The sequence below is a fragment of the Cetorhinus maximus genome, chromosome 15 (assembly GCF_964194155.1).
Source record: "Cetorhinus maximus chromosome 15, sCetMax3.hap1.1, whole genome shotgun sequence".
NCBI lineage: Eukaryota > Metazoa > Chordata > Chondrichthyes > Lamniformes > Cetorhinidae > Cetorhinus > Cetorhinus maximus.
Window position 1 is genome coordinate 89,755,279 of NC_135893.1, and position 13,176 is coordinate 89,768,454.

The 13,176-nt window shown below is 38.6% G+C and overlaps 1 protein-coding gene across 7 annotated transcripts in view; it reads left to right on the top strand.

Annotated features, from left to right (window-relative positions):
- Window positions 1–197: 197 nt before the first annotated feature.
- traf7 (TNF receptor-associated factor 7) overlaps window positions 198–13,176 on the top strand; it is a 67,588-nt gene continuing 54,609 nt past the window's right edge. For 4 of the 7 annotated variants that reach the window (XM_078558894.1, XM_078558897.1, XM_078558898.1 and 1 more), the window contains exon 1: window positions 198–338. The gene's annotated coding sequence lies outside the window, so the exon portion shown is untranslated. The remainder of the gene's footprint in view (window positions 339–13,176) is intronic. The other 3 variants (XM_078558895.1, XM_078558899.1, XM_078558900.1) reach the window with 2 other exon arrangements.

The following is a 13,176-nucleotide window of genomic DNA, read 5'->3' on the forward strand; positions in this document are numbered from 1 at the left end:
GCCTACCGATTGGACGGGGTGTTAATTGACGTCTCATCTGACCAATGGCCTTCGCAGGTCGGAAATAGTCCGACCGGATCCTATCCAATGAACGCCGGCGCAGGCGCTGGGATGGGGGGGGTCGTGGTGCCGGGCTGCCTGCTGGGTAATGTAGTCCTGGCGGCCGCTCGCCGCTGTCTGGAGGAGAGGAGGGGAAACTACCGCGCCCGGCGTGCCCCGCGGCCCCGGCGCATGCGCAAGAGGCAAGGGAGCTCGGTTCGGTCGTTCGTTAGTTCCTTGAAATTTCTGCCAGTTGTTGGACGATGGGGTTTGAAAATGTCAAGCGGAACGATTTGCGGGTAAGAATATAAGTTGGGTAAAAGGAGCGGTTTTTTTTTTTGGCGTGTGCGGAGCACTTTTCACGCAATTGAGTTAAATGCAGTGACTGGAGGACTCTTCAAACGTTGGGTAAATGGATCCAGACTTGGAGGCTGATCTGTCAACACAATCCGTCCGAGAAGTGGCTTCCAAAAGAGGCGGGGCGGGGGGGGGGGGGGGAGACTCGATCTTGACGGTTGGATAATTTTAACCGTCGTCCCGCTCCCCTTTCCCCATCTCCAATATAAGGGGAGAAATCCTGGCCGTCGCACCAGCCCCCCCACCCCCGGACTTCCCCTCCCGGGTCCTGCTGCCCGCCGGAATACACAATCCGACCTTTGTCAAACAGCAGGTACTGTACTGGCACCGTGCCAGCCTGCTGCATGCGTGTGAGACACAAACCTGTCCTCCCACTTGCATTCAAATAAATAGCCTGACCAACCTCCTCTTACTGATCAGGCATCTGCAATAATACAACTGCATTTCTTACGCCAACCTCCCCATCTCCCATTGCAAGGGGTCTTTGTCTCTCACATTTCAAATCGTAATTTGAGCTCTGGAATTCCCAGCCCCAAAGCATCCTTACCTCTCTCCTTTTAAGATGTTCCTCTAAAGCCTACCCCTTTGACCGTATTGGGGAGTATTTACTTCCTTAAAGGCCATACACAAAATGCAAATTCTAAGAACTACAGCAAATATATCAGTTTTTTAAGGAAAGTGCAATGTGTGTTTATGAAGTTGAATGCAATGTGTGCGTTAAATAGCTTCAACTTTTTTGCAGAAACGTAAAAGGAAGCCTGTTGGTATGCGTAATGTGCAAGTGAAGCATGATTTTATATATGTCTTTTAAAACAACAGTATTGCAAATTGCCCCAGTAAATGCCAGCAGAACCTAAGGACAAAGCCTATCTGGCACTGGGTAGTTTGCTATCTCACTCCTCTGTAAACTGAAAACGGTAGGGAAAATGCTGAGACATCTGTCTGTACTTGGACAGTAAATCTGTCCATAAAAATTGGTGCATATAGAGACATGAAGTATAATTACTGAGGATGTTCTCCCATTCATTTATGAACAAGAACCCAATCAGTTGAAAGTCAATTTAGGCTCCAATTACTGTATATAAATCCATAGGGATAACTATACTTTAAGATAAGTCAACTTTATAAAATTGCTGCTGGGTAGGATTTCCCCATCTTTTCACACTGATTAAACAATTAAAAGGGAAAGTTAGCTGTAATACTACATCTTAATGAGAACCTTGCCTAATATAATCTTGAAACAATAAATGAGTTCTGTGGGGCATGCTTTCTCAATGAGATTCATAAACTTTTCCCCCAAAACTTCCAGTGAAACTACTGAATTTGTGAGTTTCTGCTTACTACTGCTACATCTTAGATCAGCAATGCCTCAGCTCTTTGGAGAGTAGCAGGACCAGCACTAGCCACTGAATTTTATGTGTTGTCTCATTTGTGAGTAATATCTATGGTGCTTTAAGTTTTGCGATTCTGGTTAAACATCGTGACATTGTGCTAACTTGAGTAAATATGGTGTCCCATGATAGAAAGAAACGTTTTTAGTAACTGCTCAACTATTGCAGCCAGAGGTTTCCCTTAATCGCTGTTCTCCAGTGTTATGATCCTCATTGTGGAATAATAGTGATGATCTTTAGGACCTATTTTTTATTGTACCATTTATCTGCAATTTATTACCGTAAATGCCATTTGCTATTCATTTGATCAGTCATTTGGTTCTTGAATGTACTGGATACTCTGTATGACATTCATCCTCTTGAATGTCGTACAGGGCTCCCAGTACATCCAGCCTTTCTATCATTCCTTAATATCTTCCTGTCAAGAATGTTGATAAATTATGCAAGCAAAAGGGACCTCCCATGACATTGCAATAGCTAGTGAATTTAATTACCATTTATAGCCACCATGTCTTTATCCATTTTACAGCTTATCCTTTCATACCTGTAATTTTACTAATTCCTTTATAAATTCTTGGTCAAGTGCTTTCTAAATCTAAATCTGTAATTTGCACTAGGCACCTTTCATCTACAAATTTTGTTGTGGCTTCAAAAAATGTTTTAAATGATTTTGTTCAGCACAGTGATTTAAGTTTAATTTTTCGAACGGAGACCAGTGACGGCCAGTTGAGATCCACAAGCATTCTGCTCGCTCTAGAACCTCAGACAGTAGAAGTTTACTGTTTAAAACATCCAGATGAGCAGGCAGGTAATAAATTACCTTTTACAGACTACATCCTGCTGACATGCTTTGCAGATCAAACTTTGCAGCTTAGCAGTAAAACAACTACCATCAAATTATCCTTGTATAGCCACAATCCACTGTCCCATCTGCTTTCAATGGTGCCATTGGGTATTTTTTTAGGTGCTGCACTAATTTATACTCTGCAGTTATAGAACTTGTTCTTGAGTGCATTGGAATCTGTGGAATTTTATTTCAACCATTTGCTCTCTTTAAACTGTTAACTTTTTTTTATTTGTTCTTGGGATGTGAACATTGCTGGCAAGGAGGGTTTGGAAGGTGTTGTCTTGGTGGGTTGCTACTGTGCATCTTGTAGATGGTACACACTGTTGCCGCTGTGTATCAGTGGTGAAGGGAGCAATTCACCAAACTCCTTTGACAGCCTTCCAAACCCATGACGTCTACCATCTAGGACAAGGGCAGCAGGTAGATGGGAACATCACCACCTGCAACTGCCCCTCCAAGTCACACACCATCCTGACTTGGAAATTATGCCATTCCTTCACTGTTGTTGGATCAAAATCCTGGAACTTCCTAACAGCACTATGGGTGTACCTACACCACATGGACTGTAGCAATTCAAGAAGGAAGCTCACCACTACCTCGAGGGCAATTAGGGATGGGCAGTAAATGCTGGCTTAGCCAATGACACCCAAATCCTGTGAAAGAATAAAAACATGTTTAAGGGTGGGGTGCCAATCAAGCGGGTTGCATTGTCTTGGATGGCGTCAAGCTTCTTGGGTGTTGTTGGGGCTGCACTAATCTAGGAAAGTGGAGAGTATTCCATCACACTCCTGACCTGTGCCCTGTAGATGATGGGCAGACTTTGGTGAGTTACTCACTGCAGAATTCCCAGCTTCTGAATTGTTCTTGGAGCCACAGTATTGATATGGCTGGTCTGGTTAAGTCAGTGGTAACCCCCAGGTTGTTGGTGGTAATGACATTGAATGTCATGGGGAGCTGGTTAGATTTGTTGCAGATGGTCATTGCTTGGCACTTGTGTGGCTCGAATGTTACTTGGCACTTGTCAGCACTTCAAAACTGTAGGCCTGGAATACATAGAAAGTCTAACAACGAGTTGCTCTCACCAGTTATAATCTGTAACTCACCATTTAATGCTAGACATCATATGTAATGGACTTGGCTTTGTGAAGAGGGCAGCAAATTTAAAAGCTCTGGAGAAATTGTAAGTTGTTAAAGTTATATTTTTTTATTTTTGTTTGCATTGTCCACATAATGACTTATTTTTAAAGTGACATTTACATTTTTAAAAAATACTTTATGTTGATAAATTATCTGGCCTTGTCTCCTTTTATTAAATATTTTTTGTTTTACCTTCTATTGATCAGCTAACTTGGCCTTCCAGGGCCATGACATTTATTCCTGCCTGAAGGTTGAAAGAATCTTTATCTTTGCTGTTTCCAAGTTAATCTAATTTCCAAGGCATTATGTGAGATTCAGATTCCTGCCAGAGGGCCCCTTGTCTTTTTTTTACAGCAGCCTGATGCTCTATCAATTGTGCTAATGCTTTATAAAAGTCAGTATTTTTTCTGCATCTTCCTCAAAATTGTCTGCCTGTTCCAAAGCTACAATTTTAGATATAAAAACAAAAATAAAAACAAAAAACTGCGGATGCTGGAAATCCAAAACAGAAACAGAAATACCTGGAAAAACTCAGCAGGTCTGGCAGCATCGGCGGAGAAGAACAGAGTTCTGTTGAAGGGTCATGAGGACTCGAAACGTCAACTTTGTTCTTCTCCGCCGATGCTGCCAGACCTGCTGAGTTTTTCCAGGTATTTCTGTTTTAATTTTAGATATGTTCTGACCTTAGCAAAACACCATTTTAAAGTTTAAAAATTGCCGACGATTCTTGTAGCGTGCAGAAATGTTGATGACTTCTTGAAAACATTAGTTTATAGGATTATAGGTTTTAGTTTAAAGGATTTTGTAATATCTTCCTATTCTTAACAACCAGCTTATTATTATCTAGTTTGGGAATAATCTCGGGCTAGCATAGCAATGACACATTGTTACTACCAAAGAGATTATATTTTCTATCCCAGGCTTCTGCTGTAATCTCATATTGTCACGTTATTTTTGAATTCAGGTACCAGTCCATGAAGAGGATATAAAGCCTTAGTCTTCTTGATAACTGAATTATTGACAAATTATTTCTTGCTTCTGCATGTTTAGACTTTAGTTTATTTCTGTAATTTTGGTTTTAACTTTGTTCCTTTGCTGTTTCAAGTTCTATTTTGTTTTTATGATTATATTACCTCCCTCAGAGAATTCCTTATAAAAAGTGTCCAGTAGTTGCCATTCCATTGGTGCCATGTCGGATTGTTGCCATTAAGTGATACTGTGCCAGTGTTACATTGTTGTAGCCTGGTCATTTGTTGTTGGAGTATATATTCTTGGCTTCCCCACAGTGTGACTGTATTGAAATAGGAATTTGTGACAGTAAACTGACAATATGATGTTACAGCAGAAGCCTAGGATAGATAACATAATTTCATTGATAGTAACAATGTGTCATTGCCATGCTAGTCCAAGATTATACCCAAAGTAGATCATTTGTTCTAGATAATAATAAGATGGTTGTTAAGAATAGGAAAATATTTAAAAATCCTAGAAACTAAAGGTGTGTTTTCAAGGAGTTATCAACATTTCTGCGCACTACAAGAATTGTCAGCGATTTTTAAACTTTAAAATGGTGTTTTGTTAAAGTCAGAGCATATCTAAAATTGAAGTTTTGGAATAGGCAGACAATTTTGAGGAAGATGCAGAAAAATTACTGACCTTTATAAAACATTAGTACAATTGATAAATGCCATTGTCAATGTCTGAACCAGGGATCAGAAGCTGATCTTGAATCAATACAAATGGCTCTTTCTTGATTTTTCTGGTGGAAGCATTTCCAACAAAGAAACTGCACTAAAAATGTGGTTAATGTATTTCCTGTTTTCACAACATTCTGTGTATAAATGCCGTGTTCTTGATCTCTACCCTACTTCCTGCAATTTATCTCTTCCAATTTATCTTTCAAAACAGTCTATTTTATCATTGAACCTATACACATTTTTTCACAATAAGACACTTGCAAAATATCAAATTTTATTGTTCCTTCCTTGTGCCTTTAGCATAAAATCAGATCTGAAGATCGTCGGCATTGCAAATTATAGTTCACCCGCTACCTAGAGAGTGTTGCTAAATAATGGGGGCCCTGCTACCAAATATAGAAGGACAGAAAATGACGTCTGCTGGCTTATACATGGAGCAGCTCCCTGCAATAAAGTAGTATCAGGTTTATCTTGTGGTACAAACTCATCAACTGGCATAAATTCCTAAGGGTGCCATAATTTACTGACGAACATAAAGTTTACTGTTTTTGCCATGAAATGATGTTTAGGTTTCACCACATAAAAGGAGATGGCGAAAATTGCCCTAGGTTCACCTCCACCTTTGTGAGGTCTGAATTATAATTTTAGGGTGCACTGAATTTGAAAGCACGGCTGTACACTTTGATTTTAATCAGAGTGTAATAATTGCGTTCTTTCAAACCCAATATCTTAGCACTCCATAATATAAAAGCAAAATACTGCGGATGCTGGAAATCTGAAACAAAACTAGAAAATGCTGGAAAAACTCAGCAGGCCTAACAGCATCTGCGGAGAGAGAAACAGAGTTAACGTTGGGAGTCCGTCTGACCCTTCCTGGTCAAGGGACCTTCCCTGTGGAGCGTTGAATAAATTGAACATGTTTGTTACTTTTCTTTATCAATGAACGTTGTTGTTGGATAATGACACATCTTTTCCAAGTTATCAAGCTCTCCTCTTTTGACTATCCCCCATGCCTTCATTCAAAGTAGGCATTTCAGAGTTGCTTTTACAGAAGTGGGAAAAAAAGCTTTAGCTGAATTAGTTAAGTCTGAGATTAAATTACAATGGTTTTGTTTGGAAGGCCAACTACACTCAGTGCATTTTACTTAATGTTATGTTGTATTAATGTAAACTGAAAAAGTGGGCAACATTGCAAGTCAACTGTTTATGAAATTATGAATTGTTATAACACTGTGGTTTTTAAAGACTGAGTTATTTAAAATCCCAGAGGCAAACTTTAAACAACTGTCATAACCTATATTTTCAATTGGTGTGCTTTGAGTTGCAGCTCTAAATTCAGGAATAAGACCACCAGTTCCTGAGAGGTTTTTATATCAAACTAAATGAGACATTTATTAATTTACAACAGATTAAACGCATGGCTACAAATTACTACTATCATAACTTTTAACAAATTCCCAAATTAACCTCCACTAGGGCAACAATAACCAATGGGCTTACCAGACACCAGACAAAATGTTTTCACCGTACGAATTCAAAATGGGGGTCCTTTCAATTTCGTTCCTTTGCAGACAATTATACGGACTCGAAATGTTAACTCTGTTTCTCTCTCCACAGACGCCATTAGACCTGCTGAGTTTTTCCAGCATTTTCTGTTTTTGTTATCATAACACTCCATTTGACAGTGACCATATAGACTCTTGTGTGGAATATCTGCAAAAAGCCACGGAGCAGTTCCTATCCTTTGTTGATTTTTTGACTAGCCCATGTGTGCTGGATGATTTTTTAAAAGCTGATTTCACTTACCAAAATACATCAATTCATGGAAATTTGTAGCTTAATTTAGTAGACTTTATGGATCACTACCTATTAGTGAAAGTCCAAACAATGTTATTTGTATATCACATTTCATATAAAAATACTGAAAAAATATTATTCACCAGATTGAAAGTACGTATCTAATATTCTACAAGAAATCAAAAATGGAGATTTAATTTAAAATAAATAGGTCTTCTATTCCATGCCAGGCAGTGATCGTGTTACTCAAGCTGAAATATACCATTGTGTCCTTACTTTGATTATCAGCTCTGCTGTCTTGAAATCTCAAATGTGGCAAAATCATGCTCAACAAACTGAGTCCGTTTTAGATTTAGAGAGAATGCTGCAGTTTGATGCAACATAATTTGCATTGCAATGTTGCCCACTTTTTCAGTTTACATTAATACAACATAACATTAAGTTAAATGCAAAACAAAAACAAAAATACCTGGAAAAACTCAGTAGGTTTGGCAGCATCTGTGGAGAGGAGCACAGTTAATGTTTCGAGTCTGCATGACTCTTCAACAGAACTAAGGAAAAATAGAAAAAAAGGAAAAATAGTAAGTTGAGTGTAGTTGGCCTTCCAAACAAAACCACTGTAATTTAATCTTGGATTTAACTGACTCAGCTAAAGCTTTTCTTTCCATTTTTGTAAAATCAACTCTGAAGTGCCTACTTTGAGTGAAGACATGGGGGAGGCAAAAGAGGAGAACTTCTTAACTTGGAAAAGATGTCATTATCCAGCAAAAATGTTCATTGATAAAGAAAAGTGACAAACATGTTCAGTATATTCAGTGCTCCAAAGGAAAGTCCCTTGACCAGGAAATAATAATTCATAGCGTCAGCTAAGGTTAAAAACATTACAAATGTGAAGGTGCCACTTGTTTCACACACAACATTACGGCTTACTTTGTAAAGAAAAAATGTGAAGAATGCTCCTTAAACAAAAACACTGTATCAGCCACATTTTTGTTCAGATGACAAAGTTATTTTTAAAGTACCTGTACCATCTCACCCTGACACTCTGCTCCCCATCTTACCCCTGCACTAGCATTTTGCCTGCCTTCATTATTTCCCCCCAACTCCCCCATCTCACTCTTGTGCAATTATTTTCCCAACCTCTAACTTTGCTTGACATTACTGCACTTAGTTTTAATTCATTGTATTCAGTGTCATGGAAAGTGAACTGAATTTGTAAATCAGAATTTATAATTCTCCATCATCACACATTAAATTCTTACGCCTGTGTGCATTTCCTGACATCTTTTACCCATACAAATTCCTATGTGCACATCTATAATCACAACTGTCTGTACAAACTTGTCACAGTGTAGTTACATCTCCTCTCCAAGAAGGTGCACTGCAGCATTAGCACTGATTGGCGTAATTCCATCTGTATCTCTACCTAACGTGTGTGCTAGGAAATTATTTTCATCCCCTGGTTTATTATCCAGTGTTAATATCACAATAGCGTGCAGCATTGCATGATGCAAATTAAAGGTTGTTATGACACAGCCAATGGTAAAGGCTGAGTTGTTCAGATCCCAGAGGGAAACTTGAAACAACTGTCATAACCAATTTTTGCAACTTGTATGTTTCGGGATGCAGGCTTTGAATTCAGTTATAATAAGACTACCAAGTCTCGAGGTTTTTTATAAAACTAAATTAAACATTTATTAATTAAAAGATTGTGAGCACGTACTTATGTCTACAAATTACTATGTTAATAACTTGTAAAAAAAAAATCTCTTAATTAATCTGACTCTCAGTTACACCTCCGTTAAGGCAATAGTAAAACACATAGATTTAAACAAACCCCTGGCAAACAGGCACACTCGGGACAGTCGCATTCAAATTGAGTTTTTTTCAGCCCTCGGTCCTCGCAGCCAGCAGCTTGAGGTTTACAGGCTGGAGGTTTTAGATCTTAGAATCCCTCTACCTTCTACTAACAACCTTCTCTTCCTTTATACATATTTTCCTCTTTGAATGCAAATTCTCACTGTATCACTTGGTTTTTTGAACTTTACCTTTTCTAACAATAAAACCCTTTCATAACACCAATTTTATTAGTAAGCTTTGGAAAAAGCAAACACATTGTTTGGCTTCCTCTGGCTAGGTGTGATATTTCACCCATTCTTTTGAATGCTTTATTTTAAAATACTAATTTTCCCCATTACACTTCACCTTGTAATTTGCCTAATTAACATTTCAAACCTACTTCTTTCCTATACATCAAAGCCTCTAGACCAGCTGGCTTGAATCCAATTAAGACACAGACACCACTAGAACTCTATTTTAAAATAATTTCCAATAACATTATAGACATTATTATATCTTCTTGACAAGGCATTGATATTGTGTGGGGCGCCAGGCACTACTACTGATGGTATACCTTCATACCAAAATAAATGAACTTCACGTGTTGACAATGACAGAAAGCCAACTTTTGTGGGTCCTGAGAATGTAGGTGAGTGACTTAGAAGTGCATCTTTCTCCCAAATGCCTTCCAACAAGACAGAAAAGCACTGGTGGTACACTGATTTTAAATAAGTTTGGCAGTCATCTGTAGCTATTTCAGATCTACTCTCCCGGAGCCTAAACAGAATTTTGAAAATGCCTCAAACTTTCATTTATTTTGCCTAAAAATATATCCTAAGACTAACTCAGAGAAACACCACCTACTGCTAAGTGAGAATTTCTTCACATCCCAGCTAACTAACTATCCTTATAATTTCTGTGAGAGATTGTCAGGCTGTGGTTTAGTCATGTGGATGCAATGTTGGATTGAGACTATCCAGATTAACTTTGTTTAAGACATTTACTGTCCTCTGTGGGTAGACCTCTGTCTGCATTTGAAACCTTATATATGAGAGAATAAGATTGTTGTTTTAGCTGCACTGTAGTTTTCCCATACTGTTAAGGATACCCAGGTTGAAAAATAAGCTGCAAAACATATAGACATCAAGTTCAATTCCTGGCCAGAATTGCTCATCTGTGGTTTTAAAAAAAAATGGCCTGTTAACATTTGTCTATAAACAAAAGAGCTGATTCTTGTAGATGGTTTATATGAAGTGCAAACAGTAAGATTTAATGGTGTTGGGCAATGCAGTTATGCTCTCAAGACATAACCATCACTAAATATTTTGGTCTGGGTCTGGATCTGGGTGTAACAAACTAGTGGTAATTTGAAGTTTTAATACCAGGAAAAGTTGAGGAGGAGAAGGGATGACTTCAAATATTTGTTTTCTTTCCATAATAAGTGGGTTCCCACTGTACAGATGATCAGTACTCTAGGGAAACTATTTACTGTTGTTAATCCTGCCCCAGTATGCTATTCTGTTCATTAAATGCTAATGAATAATTTATCATCTTTGGAAATTAGTTTTTCAAGCTTTGCGTCACATTCCTTGTGTTACTTGTGCTAGGAATGGCTGAGATTCTGATATTGTGATTTAATATCCAGAATATCAAGAGATCAAGATGTAGAATCAGTTTGGGTGGAGATGAGGAATAGTAGGGGGAAAAAGTCATTAGTGGGAGTGGTCTACAGGCCCCCTAACAGTAGCCACATTGTAGGACAAAGTATTTAAGAGAAAATATTGTTTTTTTGTGATAAAGGGACAGCAATAATCATGGGTGATTTTAATCTACACATAAACTGGAAAAATCAGATTGGCAGTAATAGCCGAGATGAGGAGTTCTTAGAACGCTTTCGAGATAGTTTCTTAGAACAGCATGTTCTGGAACCAACCAGGGAGCAGGTTATATTAGACTTGGTATTGTGTAACATGACAGGATTAATTAATGACCTCAGAATAAAGGCACCCCTAGGCAGTAGCAACCACAGTGTGATTCAATTTTACATCCAGTTTGAAAGGGAGAAGAGTGGGTCTAAGACTAATATCTCAAACTTAAATAAAAGCAACTATGTGGGGATGAAAGCTGAGCTACCTGAAGTGAACTGGAAAACCAGGCTAGAGGATAGATCAATAGAGAAGCAGTGGCAGACATTTAAGGCGATATTTCAGAATATTCAGAATAAGTACATTCCCTCTATAAAGAAAAACTCTAAGGGGAGGAATCACCATTCGTGGTTAACTAAAGAAGTTAAGGAAAGCATCAAATTTAAGGAAAAAGTATACAACTCCTCAAAGATGAGTGGCAGGACAGATGATTGGACAGAATATAAAGAACGGTATAGAATGGCTAAAAGGTTAATCAGGCGAAAGAAATTAGAGTATGAGAGGAAGCTAGCTAGAAATTCAAAAATGGATAGCAAGAGTTTCTACAGATACTTAAAAAGGATAAGAGTAAGTAAAGTGAGTGTTGGTCCTCTAGGGAGTGACAATGGGGAGTTAAAGGTAGATAAAAGGATATGGTGGAAGAAATGAGCAAATATTTTGCTTCTGTGTTCACTATAGAGGATACAAAAAACATTCCAGTAATAGCTGCAAATCAGGAGGTAAACGGGAGAAAAGAACTTGGTGAAATTGAAATCACTAGGGAAATGGTACTGAGCAAATTGATGGAGTTGCAGGCTGGCAAGTCTGCAGGTCCTGATGGACTACATCCTAGGGTCTTAAAAGAGGTGGCTAATGAGGTAGTCGATGCGCTGGTATTAATTTTCCAAAATTCTCTAGACATGTTCCATCAGATTGGAAAGTAGCAAATATAACCCCTCTATTCAAGAAGGGAGGGAAGCAGAAAACAGGAAACTAGAGGCCAATTAGCTTGACATCTGTCGTGGGGAAGTTATTGGAATCAATCATTAAGGAGGTTGTAGCTGGGCACTTAGAAGAGCTCAAGGCAATTGGGAAGAGTCGGCATGGTTTTGTGAAGGGAAAATTATGTTTAACCAATTTATTGGAGTTTTTTTGAAGGAATAACATGCACAGTGGGTAAAGGGGAGCTTGTAGATGTACTGATCTTGGATTTCCAGAAGGCATTTGATAAGGTACATCAACGATTATTATGGAAAATAAAAGTGCATGGTGTAGGGGGTAACATATTAGCATGGATAGAAGATTGGCTGGCTGGCAGAAAGCAGAGAGTATGCATAAATGGGTATTTTTCTGATTGGCAGTATGTAATGAGTGGAGTCGACAGGGCTCTGTACTGGAGTCTTAACTTTTTACGATTTAGATGAGGGGAGTGAAGACATGGTAGCTAAATTTGCAGAAGACACAAATATAGGTAGGAAAGTATGTTGTGAAGAGGACATGAGGTTGCAGATGGATATAGATAGGTTGAGTGAGTGGGCAAAGATCTGGCAAGTGGGGTATTTTGTGGGAAAATGTGAAATTGTTCACTTTGAAGAACAAAAAAGCAGATTATTACTTATATGGAGAACGGCTGCATAATTCTGAGGTGCAGCGGGATCTAGGTGTTCTAGTACATGAGTCACAATAAGTTAGTATAACAGGTACAGCAAGTAATTATGAAGGCTATTGGAATTCTATCCTTTATTCCGAGAGGGATTGAACATAAAAATAAGGATAAAAACAAAAAGCTAAAAGCTACTGCGGATGCTGGAAATCCAAAACAAAAACAGAATTACCTGGAAAAACTCAGCAGGTCTCCCTAACTATACTTCAGTTCTGCCGAAGGGTCGTGAGGACTCGAAACGTCAACTGATTTCTTCTCCACCGATGCTGCCAGACCTGCTGAGTTTTTCCAGGTAATTCTGTTTTTGTATAAAAGTAAGGATGTTACACTTCTGTTTTACAGGGCATTGGTGAGACCGCACCTTGAATACTGTGTGCAGTTTTGGCCTCCTTATTTAAGGAAGGATGTAAATGCATTAGAGGCAGTTCAAAAGAAGTTTACTAGATTGATACCTGGGATGAGTGGGCTGTCTTATGAGGAAAGGTTGGATAGACTGAGCTTGTTT